This window comes from Malus domestica, chromosome 15 (assembly GCF_042453785.1).
Source record: "Malus domestica chromosome 15, GDT2T_hap1".
NCBI lineage: Eukaryota > Viridiplantae > Streptophyta > Magnoliopsida > Rosales > Rosaceae > Malus > Malus domestica.
Window position 1 is genome coordinate 22,249,295 of NC_091675.1, and position 18,649 is coordinate 22,267,943.

General features: G+C 40.8%; 1 long non-coding RNA gene across 1 annotated transcript; it reads left to right on the forward strand.

Moving 5' to 3' along the window:
• The first annotated feature begins 17,543 nt into the window (after nt 1-17,543).
• LOC139192104 (uncharacterized) lies at nt 17,544-18,264 on the forward strand. The gene is made up of 2 exons (XR_011575923.1): nt 17,544-17,721; nt 17,862-18,264. It is a non-coding gene; the product is annotated as an uncharacterized lncRNA (long non-coding RNA).
• The last annotated feature ends 385 nt before the right edge of the window (nt 18,265-18,649 follow it).

An 18,649-nucleotide genomic window follows, 5' to 3' on the forward strand; every position in this document is an offset into this window, starting at 1 on the left:
CTGCTTCGTTTTTTTGCTGCTTTTTGTTTGAAAGTTTTTAGCTTTAATTTGTGTCTTGCGCTTTTTGATTAGTGATTAGGGAATTTGAATTATTTTTGTTTGAAATTGTTGTGAGATAAGTTTGTTTATCTGGGTATTCCAAGACTCCAAGTCAGTCAAATTCATAATGATATATTTATGTGCAATTCTTGGTTTCAACGGTTTATCTGATCTACCACAGTAGGTGGTCTAAGATACAAAGCTAGGGTTTATTTACCATGCAAACACCTCAAACATGAAACTCACACACACAAAAAGGAAAAAAAGGAATTACTGTTTTATAAGAAATTGATTGTAATTGGATAATTTGTTCTTCTGATCTACTTGAGTACACAGAAAATGTGGGAAAGTGAAAGGAAGTGTTGAATTATTGATGATCATAGCAAAGGATCAAATCATTTTAAGATGCTTGTAATCAAATTAGCGCATATTGATATTCATTACGTTCTTCTCCCAAAGAACAAACTATTTTCTTCGTAAAAACGCTATTAAAAAGTGCTACAAACAAAACACGTTAGTGAGTGAAAAAGCTTAATAAAGTAGCACATCAAAATAAGTCCTACATCACGATAACATATGAAAACATAAAATTACAGATAACATTGCACTTCTATTCCCTCATAACACCACTTTAGCAATATGGTTTGCAATTGCATGCGATATCAACGAGTGGATCAACAAGATTGAGTAAAAGCCAAATGGAGGAAAGAGACTGAAAGAAGAAATACGTCCTTGTTGAAAGCTTAATTTGGCAGTATATTGTTGACTAAAAACAAGGATAAACTTCCAAAGATTTTTTATTAAAGATAAGATTTTTATTTTATTTTTTATGCAGGTCCGAAACATCACCCATCTCTATTTTACCAAACTCACCAACTTCTTAATAATACTTTTCAAACAACGACAAAGAGTTTAGTTGTATGAAATGAAGTTTTTGTATTTTTGTTTTGCAGATCAGAAGGCGTAGAAAAAGCTGGTCAGTGTCCAATTCAAAGTTTTCATGTACAGAAATCAATATTAGTATATATCACAAAGTTCAATCGGAGAAGTACTAACAAGCTCCGGTATATGTTATTCATAAGAAAATTCAGGGTCAAATTTTTAATTTTTTTTTTTATTTAGTTAAAATGTCTAAAGAAATCAACTGTTTAAGATGCAATACATGACATGTTTCAATGCATTGTAGATGAATTTCGAATTATTTATATGTCGTTAATAAACCATTATAATGATGTTTTATATTAATAACACAAAAATACATGAAATTCTATAATAAAATTAAATAAAAATACAGATAAAATGCTCAATTACTAATAAATCCTGCAAATTCTATCTTCCCTTTATATAATCGAAACAAAATGTTACTGTGTCGGTGTGCCGTATCGTTGCTGTTTGAAAATCGATGTATGTGAGTGTTCATGGGCAGAAGAGGTGCAGAGAGTGAGAGAGGGAGGCCCACAGGTGAGTGGTGACTGCTGACTGAGATGACTGAGGTGAGCCCATGAAAGATGATGATGAAGATTTGAGCAAACCAAGGATGCATACTAGTTCATCAATCATTGCTCACGAGCGGGTTCGCCTTAAAAACGTGGCCGCACGATGCTCCAAGAACTTTCACCAGCTGAGGACCCTCCCTGTCAGCCAAATGATGGCACTTTCGTACGCTTCCAACCAACTTTGACTAAAATGAATAGTTTATTTTCTTCACCAAATTGCACTTTTGGTTTAGGTTTGTTTGTATTTTTCACCTTAGTTCTTGCAGTTGGATTTTGGCAGTTTTGGTTATGTAATTTGCTTATTTTTACAATTTTGGCCCAATTATTAACACCCTTTTTACAATGGAAGAGGATCATCTCCTGATTCACTTTGTGGGAATCCTAAGGATTTTCACATTTTAGCCGTTCATCATACATCGTGCTGTCAGTTTTCGTCAGGTATTATTTTTGTTTAATTTAAATAAAATAAGTCAAATAATTTCTAACGACATGATGCACGATGAATGGTTAAGATGTGAGGATTCCTAAGATCCTAATAATTTGGATCCGAATGGGATCCAAATCCTTTTACAACTAAAACCCAAGGCTTCAAGTCATCCAAATGCATCATCGCTACTTGGGTTGGAACGAACTCGAGTCAATATTTTGTTGATCCAATTTTATGCATTCTAGTACAAGACTCAAATTTCCAAAATTAAAATAACGAGACTAATATGAAAAATTGCTCAAGTTACAAGGACCAACAGTGTAAATCACCTATTAATATTAGGAAAGGGATCCTCTCCGAATTCATTTCTCCTAATCCACCAAAATTAGGAAATCTGTGCCGTTGAAATTTAATCTAACGACTGAAGTTATTATAACTTTTAAAGTGGACCCCTATTTGTAACTGTTGGATTAAATTTTAACGGCACAGATTTCCTAATTTGGTGAATTAGGAGGATGTGATCCGGAAATGATCCATTTCCTTATTATTTTCAGTCATAGCTTAGTTAATTTGCTGCTGCTATTAAATTGTGGGTGGGAGATTTTGAAGTCCAAAGAAACAAAATGATGATGTTTGCTTTGCCTCCCATTTACTAGTTTGTTTCCATTGCTTAATCAATCAGATCAACAGGGCTCTCTGCGGTGCAGGACCACATTTGAGATAAAAATGAATTTGCATGGCTGACCGTTTGCTCTTGCTTCATGATACATAGAGCGAAGCATATATTAATTTTTTATGAGGTCTTTGATTCAACATCTTGTCTTCGTTTTGGCATGCAGGATCACTCGAAAATATCAGCATCATCCATTCCACTTGTATTATGTTGATGCACAAAATCGGTGAGAACTTTGGTACAACAGAAAATGTTAAGTTTGTGACATTCGCTAGATTGCTCCGGTCACTAGTATGAATAAGTATGTAAATGGATAGAGATAGGGAAGCAAACACAAGATGTATGTGGTTCACCCAGATTGGCTACGTCCACGGAGTAGAGGAGTTCTCATTAATTGTGAAAGGTTTACACAAGTACATAGGTTCAAGCTCTCCTTTAGTGAGTACAAGTGAATGATTTAGTACCAATGACATTCGGAAATATTGTGAGAGAATGATCTCTATTTATAGAAGAAAGTTTCTAGTTTCATTCTGACATTGACACGTGTCGTGTTGTGATTGGCTTCTGATGTTGACACGTGTCGTGATTGGCCTCCTGCTTATAGGGAAACTCTTCTGAGTCCTTGACGGTATAACGTTGACCGGTGCTCAGTAGTTTCGGAATTGGTCAAATATGGTACAAACAGTGCTCCACTAAGTTCCCGAGTGAGGGAAGCTCTTCGGTTGGGGACTTGTAAGATCCAAGCCATTGAGTAATCACAAAACTTCTAAGTACCGAAGTGTGGTATCATTTTCACTTGCCTTATCTGTCTCATACGTAGATGTGGCATCTTCTCTGGAAGTACTTTTCCTCCATCCAGGGGTGGTATCTTTAACCGGTGAAGATGCACAAGGTAATGTATCAATTTCACTTGAAGCTTACTTGTGGTTTCGGGCTTGGTCAAGTGTGATACAAAACCCTATAGTAGGAGTCCCCCAAGTCGCCGAGCTAGGAGATTTGCCAAAAGAGGTAACAGACAAGGTAAGCAATCAGACTTCCAAGCAAGCAACCTGGATCGGAGGTTCGACTTCGGCTTCCAGTTGATTGTTCTCATTCTTCTTGTGTCGTAAACAGCAACAGGGATAAGGAGAAGCAAATGGAGAAGAGATGATATGAGATACTTTTGCTTTTGAAGAAGTAACTTTTCACAGGCTTATTCTTGAACTGGGCTGGAGGGTTTTCTGGTTTCCTCCAGAGTATAAGGTCGACTCAAGAATTTGAGGGTCAAAACAAGTCCATCAAATAAAGAGTGCGTTCGACCTTGATGATATGGGATACTTTTGATGTTGACGAAGTAATAGATGAATCGGCATATGTTCTGTTACTTTTGTCTCCACATGCTTCCTTGTATCCTTCTCACTTGCCCTATCTGTTCCTCAGGCAGATGTGGTATTTTTTCTGGAAGCATAAAATGTTGAAGATGAGTACTCGAAAGCAAAGCCAGGTAAGTAATCAGGCAAGGGGTTCCAGGCAGTCAGTTCCTGATTGGAAGCTTGATTCCAAGTGCTGACTGATTACTCTCTTTCTCCTTATCTTGCAAGTAAGAATAAGGGCAAAGAAAAAGACAGGGAAAAAGCATGATATGGGATACTCTTGCTTTTAACCCTGATGATATGAGATACTCTTGCTCTGGTGTGGCTGGTTTGCATAGGTATTATTGGGGCGGAAGAAAGCTGAGTATTTCGAGAGGCTTCGTTGGGAGTGCCCTCTCAGATATGAGGAAGGGTTGACCATTTTTGCAGGTCTGCTTGTCCGTGGAGGATAGAGGTCGACATATATAGGAGTCTCCCTAACAATAAGTAGTAATGATATTCCTTTACCCTTCTTGGTCATAGCAATGTAGTGGGAGCTACAAGCTTCACGTGTTTTAACTTTGTTAGAGTACTTTGAAAAAGTGGTATGTGGTATCTGGAAAGCTGATGTTGCGTGTGAAGATTACAGACAAGCTTTATCCAAGGAAATTTGGCTCTCGAAGTTCGGGGAGCGATGCCTCTTCGGTTTTCGAACAAGCAATCCTGTCGGGGATCTGGCTCTCGAGATTTGGAGAGCGGTGCCTCTTCGATTTTTGAGAAAGAAATCCTGTTGGGAGTCTGGCTCTTAAGATTCGGAGAGCGGTGCCTCTTCGATATTTGAGAAAGTAATCCTGTTGGGAGTCTGGCTCTCGAGATTCGGAGGGCGGTGCCTCTTCGATTTTTGAGCAAGTAATAATGCTATTCCTTTACCCTTCTTGGTCATAGCAATGTAGTGGGAGTTGCAAGCTTCACATGTTTTAACTTTGTCAGAGCGCTTTGAAAAAGTGGTATGTGGTATCTGGAAAGCTGATGTTACGTGTGAAGATTGCAGACAAGCTTTATCCAAGGAAATCTGACTCTCGAAGTTCGGAGAGCGGTGCCTCTTCGGTTTTCGAACAAGCAATCCTATCGGGGATCTGACTCTCGAGATTCAGAGAACGGTGCCTCTTCAATTTTTGAGAAAGCAATCCTGTTAGGAGTTTGACTCTTGAGATTCGGAGAGCAGTGTCTCTTCGATTTTTGAGAAAGTAATCATGTTGGGAGTCTGGCTCTCGAGATTTGGAGAATGGTTCCTCTTCGATTTTTGAGCAAGCAATCTTATTAGGAGTGTTTTCTCGAATGTGAGTAAAGGTTGGGCATTTTTGCCAGTCTTCCTTGCCACGGAGCACGTAGGTTGACACACATTGGGACTTTCTAGTTATCAAGCAGTGGTGCTGTTCCTTTACCCTTATGGGTAATAGTAGAGTAGTTGGACCTTCAAAATTTATGTGTCTAAACTTTGTCAGAGATCTTTAGCAAAGTTATCTGTGGTACCCGAGGAGCTGATGTTGCGTGTGGAAAGTGGTGCCTCTTCGAAATCCGGAAAGTGGTGCCTCTTCGATTTTTGAACCAACGGCCCTGTTGCCCTTTCTTTTATAAGGGCACAAATTGTGTGCAAGAAGTACATTCAGAGAGTTATTGCTTGTAAGAATTTTCCCCTTACTTTAGAGATTTATTGCACCTCATTTCTCCTTCATCATTTCTGAGAATGTCTGGCCCATCCGACCGTCGTTTTTACTTGAACTTTGGTGAAGAGGCAGCCATGCCTTCTTAAGACAACATATGGCGCCCATCATTCTTATCTCATACTGGTCCTCTTACCGTTTGGGACTCTGTGATGAAGAATGATATGACCGCTGCGGTGGTGGCCAGGAACCTTCTCACCCTCAAAGATAACAAACTACTTTCCAAACGGTCTGATGAGTTGACTGTTAAGGATTATTTGGCTCTCAGTGTTAAGTGTGCAGGTTCTGTGTCTAATATGGCCCAACGCCTATTTGCTCGAACCCGCCAAGTTGAATCATTGGCGGCTGAAGTGATAAGTTTCAAACAGGAAATCAGAGGGCTCAAGCATGAGAATAAACAGTTGCACAGGCTCGCACATGACTATGCTACAAACATGAAGAGGAAGCTCGACCAGCTGCAGGAATCTGATGGTCAGATTTTACTTGATCATCAGAGGTTTGTGGGTTTGTTCCAAAGGCATTTATCGCCTTCGTCTTCTGGGGCTGTACCGCGTAATGAAGCTCCAAATGATCAACCCGGTGCTTCCTCCTTCTAGGGTTCTACCTAGTACTGAGGCTCCGAATAATCACCCTCTGGTGTCTCCTCTTTCTGGGGCTCTGCCGACTGGTGAGACTTCTCCTGAGCAACCTTTGTGAAGGCTCCCTCTTGTTTGTTTATTTTGATTCATGTATATGTACATATTTGTAACTTATCGGAGATATCAATAAACAAGTTTTTGCTTCATTTCAACGTATTGTATTAAATACACCAAGGCCTTCTTCACTAAGTTCTTTGAATGTTTCCTTTTGTTGAAGCTTTGTGAGTGAAGCATGTAGGTTGAGGTAGTGATCCCTTAATTTCCTGATTGAGGAAAACTTCTTGTTTGGAGACTTGAAAAATCCAAGTCATTGAGTGGTCGTGAGACTTCCGAGTATCAAGGTGCAGTAGCATATGGTAGGAGTCCCCCAAGTCTCCGGTCGAGGGAGTTGATGAATGAGGCATTTCCTTTCTAAGTGGTAGCCCAAAACTCCTTCTTCATATATATTTGTTATGAAAGTTGTTAGGCCCAAAGAAGAAGAGGTCTAGGTAATTTTTTTTTTCGAATTTTTTTTTTGATCTTTTTTTTTTCCGAATATTCGAATTTTTGAATTTCCGAATTTTTGAATTTTTGAATTTTTGAATTTTCGAAATTCCGAAAACATAAATATATATATATATATATATATATATATTTTTAAAGCTTTGTAAATGAAGCTTTGGTGTTGAAGCTTTGAGGTTGAAGCTTTGTTGGGCACCATGAATTGATTTTGCTTCATACTATCTTGATTAAGATAGTGTGAAGCTTTTGTGTTGAAACTTTGTAAGTGAAGCTTTTGTTGGTGAAGCTTTTGTGGGTCAAGCTTTTGTCGGTCAAGTTTTTGTGGGTGAAGCTTTTGTGGGTGAAGTTTTTGTGGGTGAAGCTTTTGTGGGTCAAGCTTTTGTGGGTAAAGTTTTTGTGGGTCAAGTTTTTGTAGGTCAAGCTTTTGTGTTGAAGCTTTTGTGGGTAAAGCTTTTATGTTGAAGCTTTTGTAGGTGAAGCTTTGGAGTTGAAGCTTTATAAGTGAAGCTTTGGAGTTGAAGCTTTTGTTGGGTACCATGAATTGATTTTGCTTCACACTATCTTGATCAAGATAGTGTGAATGTTTTGAGAATTTGTAGTTGTCCTCCATTGATAAAGCTTTTGTTGGTGAAACTTTGGAGTTGAAGCTTTGTAGGTAAAGCTTTGGAGTTGAAGCTTTTGTTGGGTACCATGAATTGATTTTGCTTCACACTATCTTGATCAATATAGTGTGAAGCTTTTGAGAATTTGTAGTTGTCCTCCATTGATGAAGCTTTTGTTGGTGAAGCTTTGGAGTTGAAGCTTTGTAGGTGAAACTTTGGTGTTGAAGCTTTTGTTGGTGAAGCTTTGGAGTTGAAGTTTTGTAGGTGAAGCTTTGGTGTTGAAGCTTTTATTGGTGAAGCTTTTGAGAATTGTGGTTGCCCTCCATTGATGAAGCTCTTGTTGGCACCATAAATTGGTTTTGTTTCACACTATCTTGATCAAGAGTGTGTGAAGCTTTCTACGAGTTGTAGTATTTGCATTGTTACATAGGGGAAAAGTTTGAAGCAGATGCAAGGGAGCTGAATAGCTTGATCTTCGTATGCCATGCACTGAAGTTGTTGTTGGCTTGCAATAAGACTTTGTTGGTAACTATAACTCTTGTTGGGCATAATTGCTCCCCTAGTTGAGTTGTCAAGCTTGAGGGTTTTTTATTATTTGTAAATGCTAGGAATTCACATGTACAAGTTGTAACACTCATCTTCTGGTATGTGGAATGAATGGTGAGTTGCTTTCATCACTTGGTTGGTGGTACGAAGGTGAGTTCCTTCTTCCCCTGGTTGGTGGCATGAATGGTAAGTTGCCAAATGATATTAGAATACGGGTTGTACATTTCATCACCTAGTTGGTGGCATGAAGAAGAGTACAGGTTGTACATTTCATCACCTGGTTGGTGGCATGAAGATGAGTTACTTCTTCACCTGGTTGGTGGCATGAGTGGCAAGTTGCCAAATGATATTAGAGTACGGGTTGTACATTTCATCACCTGGTTGGTGGGGTTGTACATTTCATCACCTGGTTGGTGGCATGAAGAAGAGTACGGGTTTTACATTTCATCACCTGGTTGGTGGCATGAAAATGAGTTTCTTCTTCACCTGGTTGGTGCCATGAATGGCAAGTTGCCAAATGATATTAGAGTACGGGTTGTACATTTCATCACCTGGTTGGTGGCATAAAGATGAGTTCCTTCTTCACATTTCATCACCTGGTTGGTGAGAATAAGGGCAATGAGTCTAGGCACATTGTAGCAAGTGTCGAATGACACAAAACATGTTGAACCCTTTCAAAGCACAATTGGCTTATGTATAAATGTGTTAGAATGTATGGTTGAACGAATATACTATGAAACTATTCGTTTATTTGTATAGTCTTGTTGACATATACTTAGGCTTTGTTTCATGTTGGAAGCATTCATGTTGAAGCTTTGAACTGGAGTGTTTCATTGCTAGGAATGTAAGAGGATTAAGATCAAGTTGTCTAAATCACCTTTTTATTGAATTCATGCCAAATAGTCTTCGTTACATAAGATGCCGAACGGCTGAAGCTTAACACTTGTACAATGTGAGTTTACTTGTAATAGTACTTCAAGTGATCAGCGTTCCATGGATGGCCAAGGGTCTTGCCATCAGAGTTTCTAAGCTTGTAGGAGCCAGGGCGACTGATGCCAACAACTTCAAAGGGTCCATCCCAGTTTGGACTAAGTGTTCCTTCACTCGGGACTCTGTCGCAGAGTAATCTTTTCTTCAATACCTAGTCCCCCACTTTGAAAGAACGAGGTTTGACCCTTGAGTCATAGTAGTTGGAGATGCGCTGCTTGTAGGTGACATTCCTCAAATGAGCCTGGTTTCTGTGTTCCTCGACTAGATCTAAGTTGAGGGTAAGTTGTTTGTCATTTTCGCTTTGCACGTAGTTCTGGACTCGGAACGTTGCTTGCTCAAGCTCAACTGGGACAACTGCCTCTGTACCAAAGGCAAGTGAGAATGGGGTTTCTCCTATTGATGTCCGATACGAAGTGCGGTATGACCAAAGAACTTGGGGTACAAATTCTGGCCAACAACCTTTAGCCTTGTCCAAGCTGGTTTTCAATGTTCACTTAATTATTTTATTGATGGCTTCAACTTGTCTATTAGACTGGGGATGAGCTGGGAGGCAAAACACAAGTTGATGTTGAACTTAGAGCAGAACATCCTGAACTTATTGTTGTTGAACTGTCGCCCGTTGTCAGTGACTATCACATTGGGAATGCCGAATCTGCAAAGGATGTTCTTCCATACGAAGTCTTCTATTTTTGCCTCAGTAATGGTTGCCAAAGGTTCTACTTCGGCCCACTTTGTGAAGTAGTCAACTGCAACAATTGCATAGCGAACCTTGCCCTTCCCTGCAGGCATTGGGCCGATCAAATCAAGTCCCCATTGGGCGAAGGGTCAAGGGCTGATCATAGGAGTGAGCGGCTCGGGAGGGAAGTGAGGAATAGTTGTGTAATGTTGACACTTATCACATGAGCGGGATATTCTGATGGCATTTTGGTGAAGTGTTGGCCAGTAATATCCTTGGCGAAAAGCCTTGTGTGCTAGGGATCGAGATCCAGCATGATCTCCACAGACTTCTTCATGTATTTCTCGAATGACATTTTCCGCCTCTGCGGGCGTAAGGCATCTTAAGTATGGTAAGTTAAAACCCCGCTTGTAGAGTTGGTCATTAATGCTCAAGTAACGGGTAGCCTTGTATCGAATCTGCTTAGCTTTGACTTTGTCATTTGGAAGGGTGCCATGAGTAAGGAATCTATAAATTGGGGTAATCCAACTATCTCCTTGTTGTAAGTTGCACACTTCCGCAGCCATGGTGCTTGGTGCTGCCAACAATTTGATCTGAATTTTTCTCCCAATCTTGTCTTCCACCGTTGAGGCGAGGCGAGCCAAAGCATCTGCATGACTGTTTGCCGCTCGAGAAATTTGGGTGATCTGGTAGTGGAAGTGCTTGAGCAACAATTGTGTTTGTGCTAGATATGCTGCCATGGAGCTATCCTTAGAGTCAAAGTTGTTGGTGACCTGGTTAACCACAAATTAGGAGTCACTAAAGATATCAATTCGTTTAACCCCAAAGTGTTTGGCCAAACGTAAGCCTGCTAAGAGGGTTTCATATTCAGCCTCATTATTCGACACCTTGAATTTGAAACGAAGAGCATACTCCATCACCATTTTGTCAGGGGTCATAAGGACTAATCATGCTCCACAACCCTGTTGGTTGGATGAGCCATCAACATATAGACTCCATGTTGGGGCTGTTGGTTCTATTTTCTGAGCTTCCGAAGGTAATGAAACCACTTCTTTAGGTGTAGAAACAATGTCAACAGGATATGTGAAGTTGGCGATGAAGTTTGTCACTGCTTGGCCCTTCTCAGCTGGCTTTGGTTGGTAGGAGATGTCAAACTCACCCAATGCTATCGCCTATTTGATCATCCACTCGGAAGTGTCAGGACTTTGGAGTATCTGTCGAAGAGGATGATTGGTAAGCACGATGATGGAGTGTGCTTGGAAGTAAAGGTGAAGTTTTCGAGCAGACATGACCAATGCTAGAGCCAATTTCTCTGGAGTATCGTGTCTCCACATCTTGTAAGGCCTTGCTAGCATAGTAGACATGTCGTTCGACATTACCATCCTTTCGAATGAAAACGGAACTTACTGCGGAAGCCGATACCAACAGATGGATAATGAGAGTGTCACCAACCTCAGGTTTGGAGAGCAAATGGGCTTTACTCATGTAGTCTTTGAGGTTCTTGAATGCCTCAGCACATTCATCAGTCCATGTAATGTACTTCTGACTTCCCTTAAATGCTTTGAAGAAAAGAGCACATCTGTCGATGACCTTAGAGATGAACCTAGTTAAGGCTGCCACCTTGCTAGTAAGGCTGTGGATGTCTTTTGAAGTTACCGGTTCCTTCATGTTAAGGATTACTTTGATCTTCTCGGGATTAGCCTCAATGTCTCGTTGGTTTATCATGAAGCCTAAGAATTTGCCAAAGCCTACGCCGAAGGCACATTTGTTGGGGTTCAACCTCATTCTATACCTCTTCAGAATGGTGAAAGTTTCAGATAGGTTGGTGATGTGTTGGTCTGCATGTTTTCTCTTGACTAGCATATCATCAACGTAAACTTCCATGCTCTTCCCAATCTGTTCGGTGAACATTGAATTGATCAGTCTCTGATAAGTCGCTCCTGCATTCTTTAGGCCGAAGGGCATGACTTTATAGCAATATAGTCTCCTGTCAATAGTGAAGGCTGTGTGTTCTTGGTCCGGAAGGTTCATGAGGATTGGGTTGTATCATGAGTAAGCATCCATGAAGCTCAGAAGTTCACACCCTGCCGTAGAGTCTATAAATCTGTCTATGAGAGGAAGAGGAAATCTATCCTTTAGGCATCCTTTGTTTAGGTCGGTGTAATCGACACACATTCTCCACAAGACCTTTTGGAGCAAGAGACTTTCCTTGGTTGGATTCTTCTTAACAAGGACAACATTTTCTATCCACGTTGGATAATTGACTTCGCGGACGAAGCTTATGCCTTTGAGTTTTTCAACTTCTGCCTTCATTGCCTCGTACCGTTCAACATCATAAGATCTTCGCTTCTGTCTCACTGGCTTGGTCTTGGGGTCAATACTTAAGCGATGACAGATTATATCGGGAGAGATGTCTGGCATGTCCTCGTATGACCAGGCAAAGATCTCAGTGTTCGCTTGCAAAAAAGAGATCAATGCCAACCGAATGGGTGGTGAGAATGTGGTACCAATCTTCACCATGCGATCCGGATAATCTTTTGAGATAGAAACCTTCTCCAACTCTTCAGCAGGTTGTGCTTGCTGGGTGAAAGAGTCATCTCGAGGATCGTCGGGTTGACTGTTGCCACCGTGAAGATCCAAGTTGGCTTCGTCTTGGCTGGTCTTTATGACTTGGTCATGTATAGAAAGGGTTTCCTTGGGCACATACATGTGCTATTGTTTGACCGAAGTGTTGTAACATGATCGTGCACTAAGTTGATCTCCTCTGATGTAACCATTGCCATAGGGGGGTTGGAAATTTCATCAACAACATATGTGTGGATACCATGGCCTTAAGATCATTGATGCCTATGCGTCCGGATATGACATTGCATGCCGTTGGGCAATCAACCACTAGAAAGTTAGTGGTAATGATAATTGTGTAAGGGCCTGTACCAATGGTGAAAGGTAAGTGTATACTCCCCAAAGGTTGCACGATATCACCGAATAAGCTTATCAGAGGGGAAATCGAGCGGTCAAGCAAGTGTTCAGCAACATTAAGTGTCCTGAAAGCTTCAGCAAACATGATATTGACCGAAGCCCCCGTTTCTACCAAGATTTGTCGTACTTCAAAGTTGGCTATGTGAGCTTCCACGATCAGTGAGTCGTTGTGAGGGTAGATGATACCTTTTTCTTCCTCAGGGTAGAAACATATTGGATCCCAGTTAGGCTTTTGATACTTACCTCCCCTGATGTCTTCCATGTGAAACACTTGGTGGCCAGACCTTAAAGCTCGTTCACTTTTTTTCATGGCCCTGTTGGAAGATTTAGATATAGGTGTGCCACCACTTATGGAATATATCACATTTACCTGGCGTTGGTTATGGTTACCCCTTGGAGGGTGAAGGAAGAATTGATCAATTTTTCCTTCACATGCCAAAGCTTCAATATGATCACGAAGGGTGATACACTTCTCGCCGTCATGGCCGTTATGCTCGTGGTAGCAGCAAAACGTGCATGTGTTCTTCGTAGGCTTATAATCCGGGTGCCTCGGCTTTGGCTTCTGTATCAAGTGTGCTATGCTGGGGTAAATGGTCACGCATGTGGCGTTCAAAGGTGTGTATGCCTCATACCTCGGGGTAGGGGCTGTCCTGACACGTACTTGACCCACTGTGTTGACTGCCTGGGGTCGGGGATTCTCATGGCGATACCCTTGGTTATCGCGGTAATGTCTCTTACTCCTTTTACTAAAATGAGACTGGTAAGGATGGAAATATTTCCTTTTGCCCTGAGATTGATATGTCTGTTGACTTGGCAAAGTATTAAGTAAGGCAGGGGGAGGCACCGCTGCTGTTTGGAAGGTCGAGGTCTTCTCATTTGGTTGGATCTGGCTTCCACTCCCTACTTGCTGATAAGGGGTGGTTGTGGGGGGTTTCCCTTGATATGTCCTTGCCTCGGCGGAGGCATGGTTGTAAGCATGTGCCATCACCTCAGAGTAAGTCTTCCAAGTGTTAGCATTGATCATGTACTTAAAGAAACAATCATGTAGGCCTGCTGTGAAGGCCTTGAGGGTGGTCTTGTCATCTGCCTCAGCGCAGTGAGAATACTCATGGCTGAAACGACCAGCATACTCTCGTAGTGACTCGTCCGGCTTCTAGCAAATAGTGTTTAAGTCATCTGTAGAATGCAAGCGATCGGTCTAGAAGATGTGTTGAAAGACAAACAGTTTCCTCAGTTCCTCAAATGAGTCTACTGTCTCAGGTGGAAGACGGCAATACCAGTTTAGAGCTCCGCCAGAGAGGGTGGAGAGGAAGAGAAGACACCGCTCTTCGTCGGTGTGCATCCGATATGCCATGGTGGACTCAAAGAGGTTAAGGTGTTCAATTGGGTCCTCCCTTCCAGTATAGAGTTGTAAACCAAGCTTTTGTTTTGTCTTCTCTTGAATAGGGGTGTCGAGGATCTTCCTTGTGAGAAGGCCAGGCCTGGGTTGGTTCCAGTCAGGTATCTCGGCCTGACGTTCGGCCTTCAACTTGTTTACTTCCTCAATGAACTGTAGGACAAGGGGGTCTTGAGTGGAGTCATGTACCACTGGGATTTTCTTTCGTAAGTCTCCATCGGCTCTTGGAAGTAGGAAAGTTTGAGCAAGGGCGTGTGATTTTTCCTTGGACTCGCCGTACTGACCTCTAAGGCGAGTCTGTTGGAATACCTCAGAGTTCCATGTACCTTCATATTCCTTTAGGACATGTTGTTCCTTCCCTAGATTGGCAGCTGGCCTGGGTCGTGGGAGGGGACCGAGTCTTTCAGAAACCCTTAGGTCATTTATCTTCGAGCATATGTGGAAGGGATTCTCTCGACGTTGCTTTAGGAAGTCTCGGCAATCACGATAAACGGCTTTCGATCCTTCCAACCCTTCTGCAAGGAGGTGTCTTCCTCTACTTCTCCTGCTTCGAGTCGAAGCAGCTGAGTTGAGAGAAGTCTCATGTTGATCAATGTTTTGTGATTAGCTCGCTCTTCATCAGGGATACCCATGTCGAAAGAAAGTGACCCTCCGTGTTGGGGGGCACCCAGATGATGGTTAATGTCCACAGGGGCAACAAGCTCGCGTGTTTGGGTACACATAGTTTCATGGAGCATCTCAAAGAGCTTCTCATACTGCTCCTGGAGGACCTCATTCTTCATTGCTATCTTGTTGTTTTTAGCTTCTAGCTCATCGACTTTAGCTTGAAGAGCAACCCTCTTTCCTTCATTCTTTCGTTGCTTCGTACTAGGTGCAAGAGGGGGTGTCATTCTGTGTGATGTAGCTTCCTTCGCTCCCCATGTTGGAGAGGGATGCCTGGTCAAAAGAGAGTGTACGAATGGTGGAAACCAACTTGACAAAGCTGAAGAGAGTGGGAATAAGTGTCGTTCCCACAGACGGCGCCAAATGTTGATGCACAAAATCGGTGAGGACTTTGGTACAACAGAAAGTGTTAAGTTTATGACCTTCGCTAGATTGCTCCGGTCACTAGTATGGATAAGTATGTAAATGGATAGAAATAGGGAAGCAAACACAAGATGTACGTGGTTTACCCAGATTGGCTACGTCCACGGAGTAGAGGAGTTCTCATTAATTATGAAGGGTTTACACAAGTACATAGGTTCAAGCTCTCCTTTAGCGAGTACAAGTGAATGATTTAGTACCAATAACATTCGGAAATATTGTGAGAGAATGATCTTTATTTATAGAAGAGAGTTTCTAATTTCATTCTGATATTAACACGTGTCGTGTTGTGATTGACTTCTGATGTTGACACGTGTCGCACTATGATTGGCTTCTGATGTCGACACGTGTCGCGCTGTGATTGGCCTCCTGGTTGGAGGGAAACTCTTCTGAGTTCTTGACGATATAACGTTAACCGGTACTCAGTAGTTTCGGGATTGATCAAGTATGGTACAAACATATTAAATGATCTACCAAATACGCTTGTTGGAGCATTATCACGATGAGAAAAACTTGAATGTATAAAAGTTCCTGAGTACGTTATATAAGTAGATATCTCGTTGAAACTTCTTAAAATTTGGTTTACTTGATCTCATACTAGTCATTCGGTGTGAAACTGTTTTAACTAAACAATTTTACCGAAATTTCTCTTAATATAAGACAAACCGGATTTCTTTGCCGCATCATCATTTATCATCCGAATGAGGTTAACAACGTGGCAAAGTTGCCTAAGTGTTTTTAAAGGTAAAGTTGCGTTGTGGAAAAAGAAGGCAAATTGTAACCCGTACCACACCAATTTTATTATGCTTTCTAACTACAACATAAAAAATAAAAAATTGGAAAGAAACATTTTCCTACATCTTATTACCATGGGATAATCTAGATATCGACTTTATCGGTTCCAAAGAATTGCTAGAAAACAAATGTGTAACATTTATAAACAACGTATTTAGAATTTTTACAATATTGAATATGATCCTAACGAACATGGGAAAATCTTGACCGAGGTTTTTATATTATGTAAAGAACTGTAAGAAAGGAACATTTTCCTACATCTTACAAATCGTTAATATTTTATCATTTACAAAAAATGGTAAGAAATCAAACTATATGCACCGTTCATACCGTAATTGTATCTCTAAAAGTTCATCTTATAAACATGGAAAAATCTTGAGTTGGAATTTTATCATTTACAATGAATTGTATAGAAAGATGTTATATTTATCTCTTCTTAAAGTTCGAAGAGATTCTAAGTTTAAATCCACCTGCTTTATTGACGAAAAACAGAAAAGAAACAATGTCATATAATTGATACATAATACTAAGAGCCTTTTAACCTACTTTTATTGGGGTCTGACTATAATACTACTGTTTGGGTTAATATTTCTTGCCTTGTAAACAACTACATCTCACTCAATGGTACGGTTTATATACAAGATCCAATTGTTGCAAGATCCATTAAATTTCTATATGCAAAATTTATACCGTTGATCTTTCGAGCCACTCAATAATATATACCATAGAAGAAAAATTGCTTCTATTGACGTAGCGTCACAGTCACGAAACCAATCAATGCAAAAAAGAGAAAAATAAAGATCTAAGGATCCAAAGTGTTCTAATGATTTCAATTTCTAAGCACTGACAGAACAGAAGTAGCAGAAACAAGATTCTGGAAATGTATTGGAGGGAAAGAGATCTTGTCTGGATTTTTCTCTTCAAAGCCCAGGGATCAAGTGATCCAAGCCTTTAAAATTTGATCCATCGGTCAAAAATTATTATAGCTTATAAAAGTTTCTACTAACTTCTCTGTTTTTAGTCGTTGGACCAAATTTTAAAGGTCCGGATCACTTGATCACTAGGCTCTCTTTCCATATTGGAGAATAAGCAAAGTGTATATAAATGTGCCACACAGGGGGAGGTTTTAAGAGCAATTTTAGTGTGTAAGGGCTCCCCATGACAATTGGCAATTGAATCCCCTCCACTAAATAGTAACTGCCTTTAATGAACAGTAACTGCCTTTTGCATCTCCATCCTTAAATTGAATAACCATGGCAATAGGTAATAAAATTTTATTATTTTTTATTTTATAAAATAATAAAAAATAATTTATTTGTAATTTCAAATAGGATTTAGGGGTGGGAAAACGGGCCTTAGGCCTGCAGGGCAAGCCGGTTCCATGCAGTTCGAGGCGGGTCTAAAATTTGTCAAGACAAAACGGGGTGGGCCGGGGCAGGTTCACAAAATTATTGGGACGGGGCAGGTGCAAAAGCCTTAGAAAACGGGGCCCTAGTTGGACCCATTTCTCCCAATTCTCACAAAATTATTAGATATCTGGTGTGGTAACCTAAGCTTTTCTCCCAATTCTCAACCGTTCAATCTCTGACACACCCACCTCAAAAGCTTATTTCCTGTCTCCTTTCTCTATCTCCACAAACCTCAAAATGAGGTCTTTTTCTTTCTTTATTGGCTCTCTATTCCCTTCTTTTTCCATGCACTTTCCCAGTCACTTTTCCATTTTGCTTGCTTTTTCTCCCTCCATAGAAAGGTGCAGCTCCAGCCATTGAAGGGTCTGCTGAAGAGGATGAGGACAATATTGACTTCAATTCTAATGATTTTGAAGGTGATTCTCTTTCCTTATAGCCTATGTAGTCTTATGTTGATGAGACCAAAATAAGTCGAATCACTGAATTTTGTTATGAAGGAAATGCTTTGTGTTCACAATCTGATGAAGAAACCACCTTGTCTTATGGTTAATGGCAGATGACGAAGACGATATGCTGGAACATTATTTGGCTGAGAAGTCTGACTCATCAACCCACTATTCGAAGAGAGTCACCAGTTAGATCTAAAAACAACAGGATGACGAAGACACTGGGGAGGGGAACGACAAGGATGACAAAGACCAAACTTAGGCATAAGTGAAGATTTGGACCCGTGGGGACCCGTAAGAACCAACCCGTTGCAATAAGCTGGGTTAGGTCTGGATCCCATTTTGAAAAATCCAAAACTCGCCCCGCCCCATCCCATTTTATTTATAAACGAGTCCGGTCCGGTTCCTTCAATTTTCGGCCCGGCCCGGCCCGTGCCCACCCTTAATAGGATTTTTAACCGGTCTCGTTACGCCAAATGTCATTATCCGAAAGTACAATTTTTTTGTGTGATAGATTTCGATAAGATTTTTATCTAATTCTGTCGCGCCATGTGTTGTTACCTTTTTAGAATCGTTGAGAATAGATTTTCGATAACATTTTTAACCAATCCCATAGTGCCACATGTCACAGTCTGTTTAGAATCTTTGAGGATAGATTTCGATATGATTTTTAACGAATCACGGCATGCCACATGGCATTATCTACAAGCTAATCCTTTCTGTTTTCTCCATATAACCCACCATCCATCCTAAGAAATCACACACCAAAATCAAAATCTCTCAAAATCTCTATTCGTATTCATAGTTTCTCCTTTCCTTCTTACAATGTCTTCTTCAAGGATGTTATGGGAAATTTAATCTCCAGGAGGGAGAAAATGAGATGGAAGAGGAAAATGAT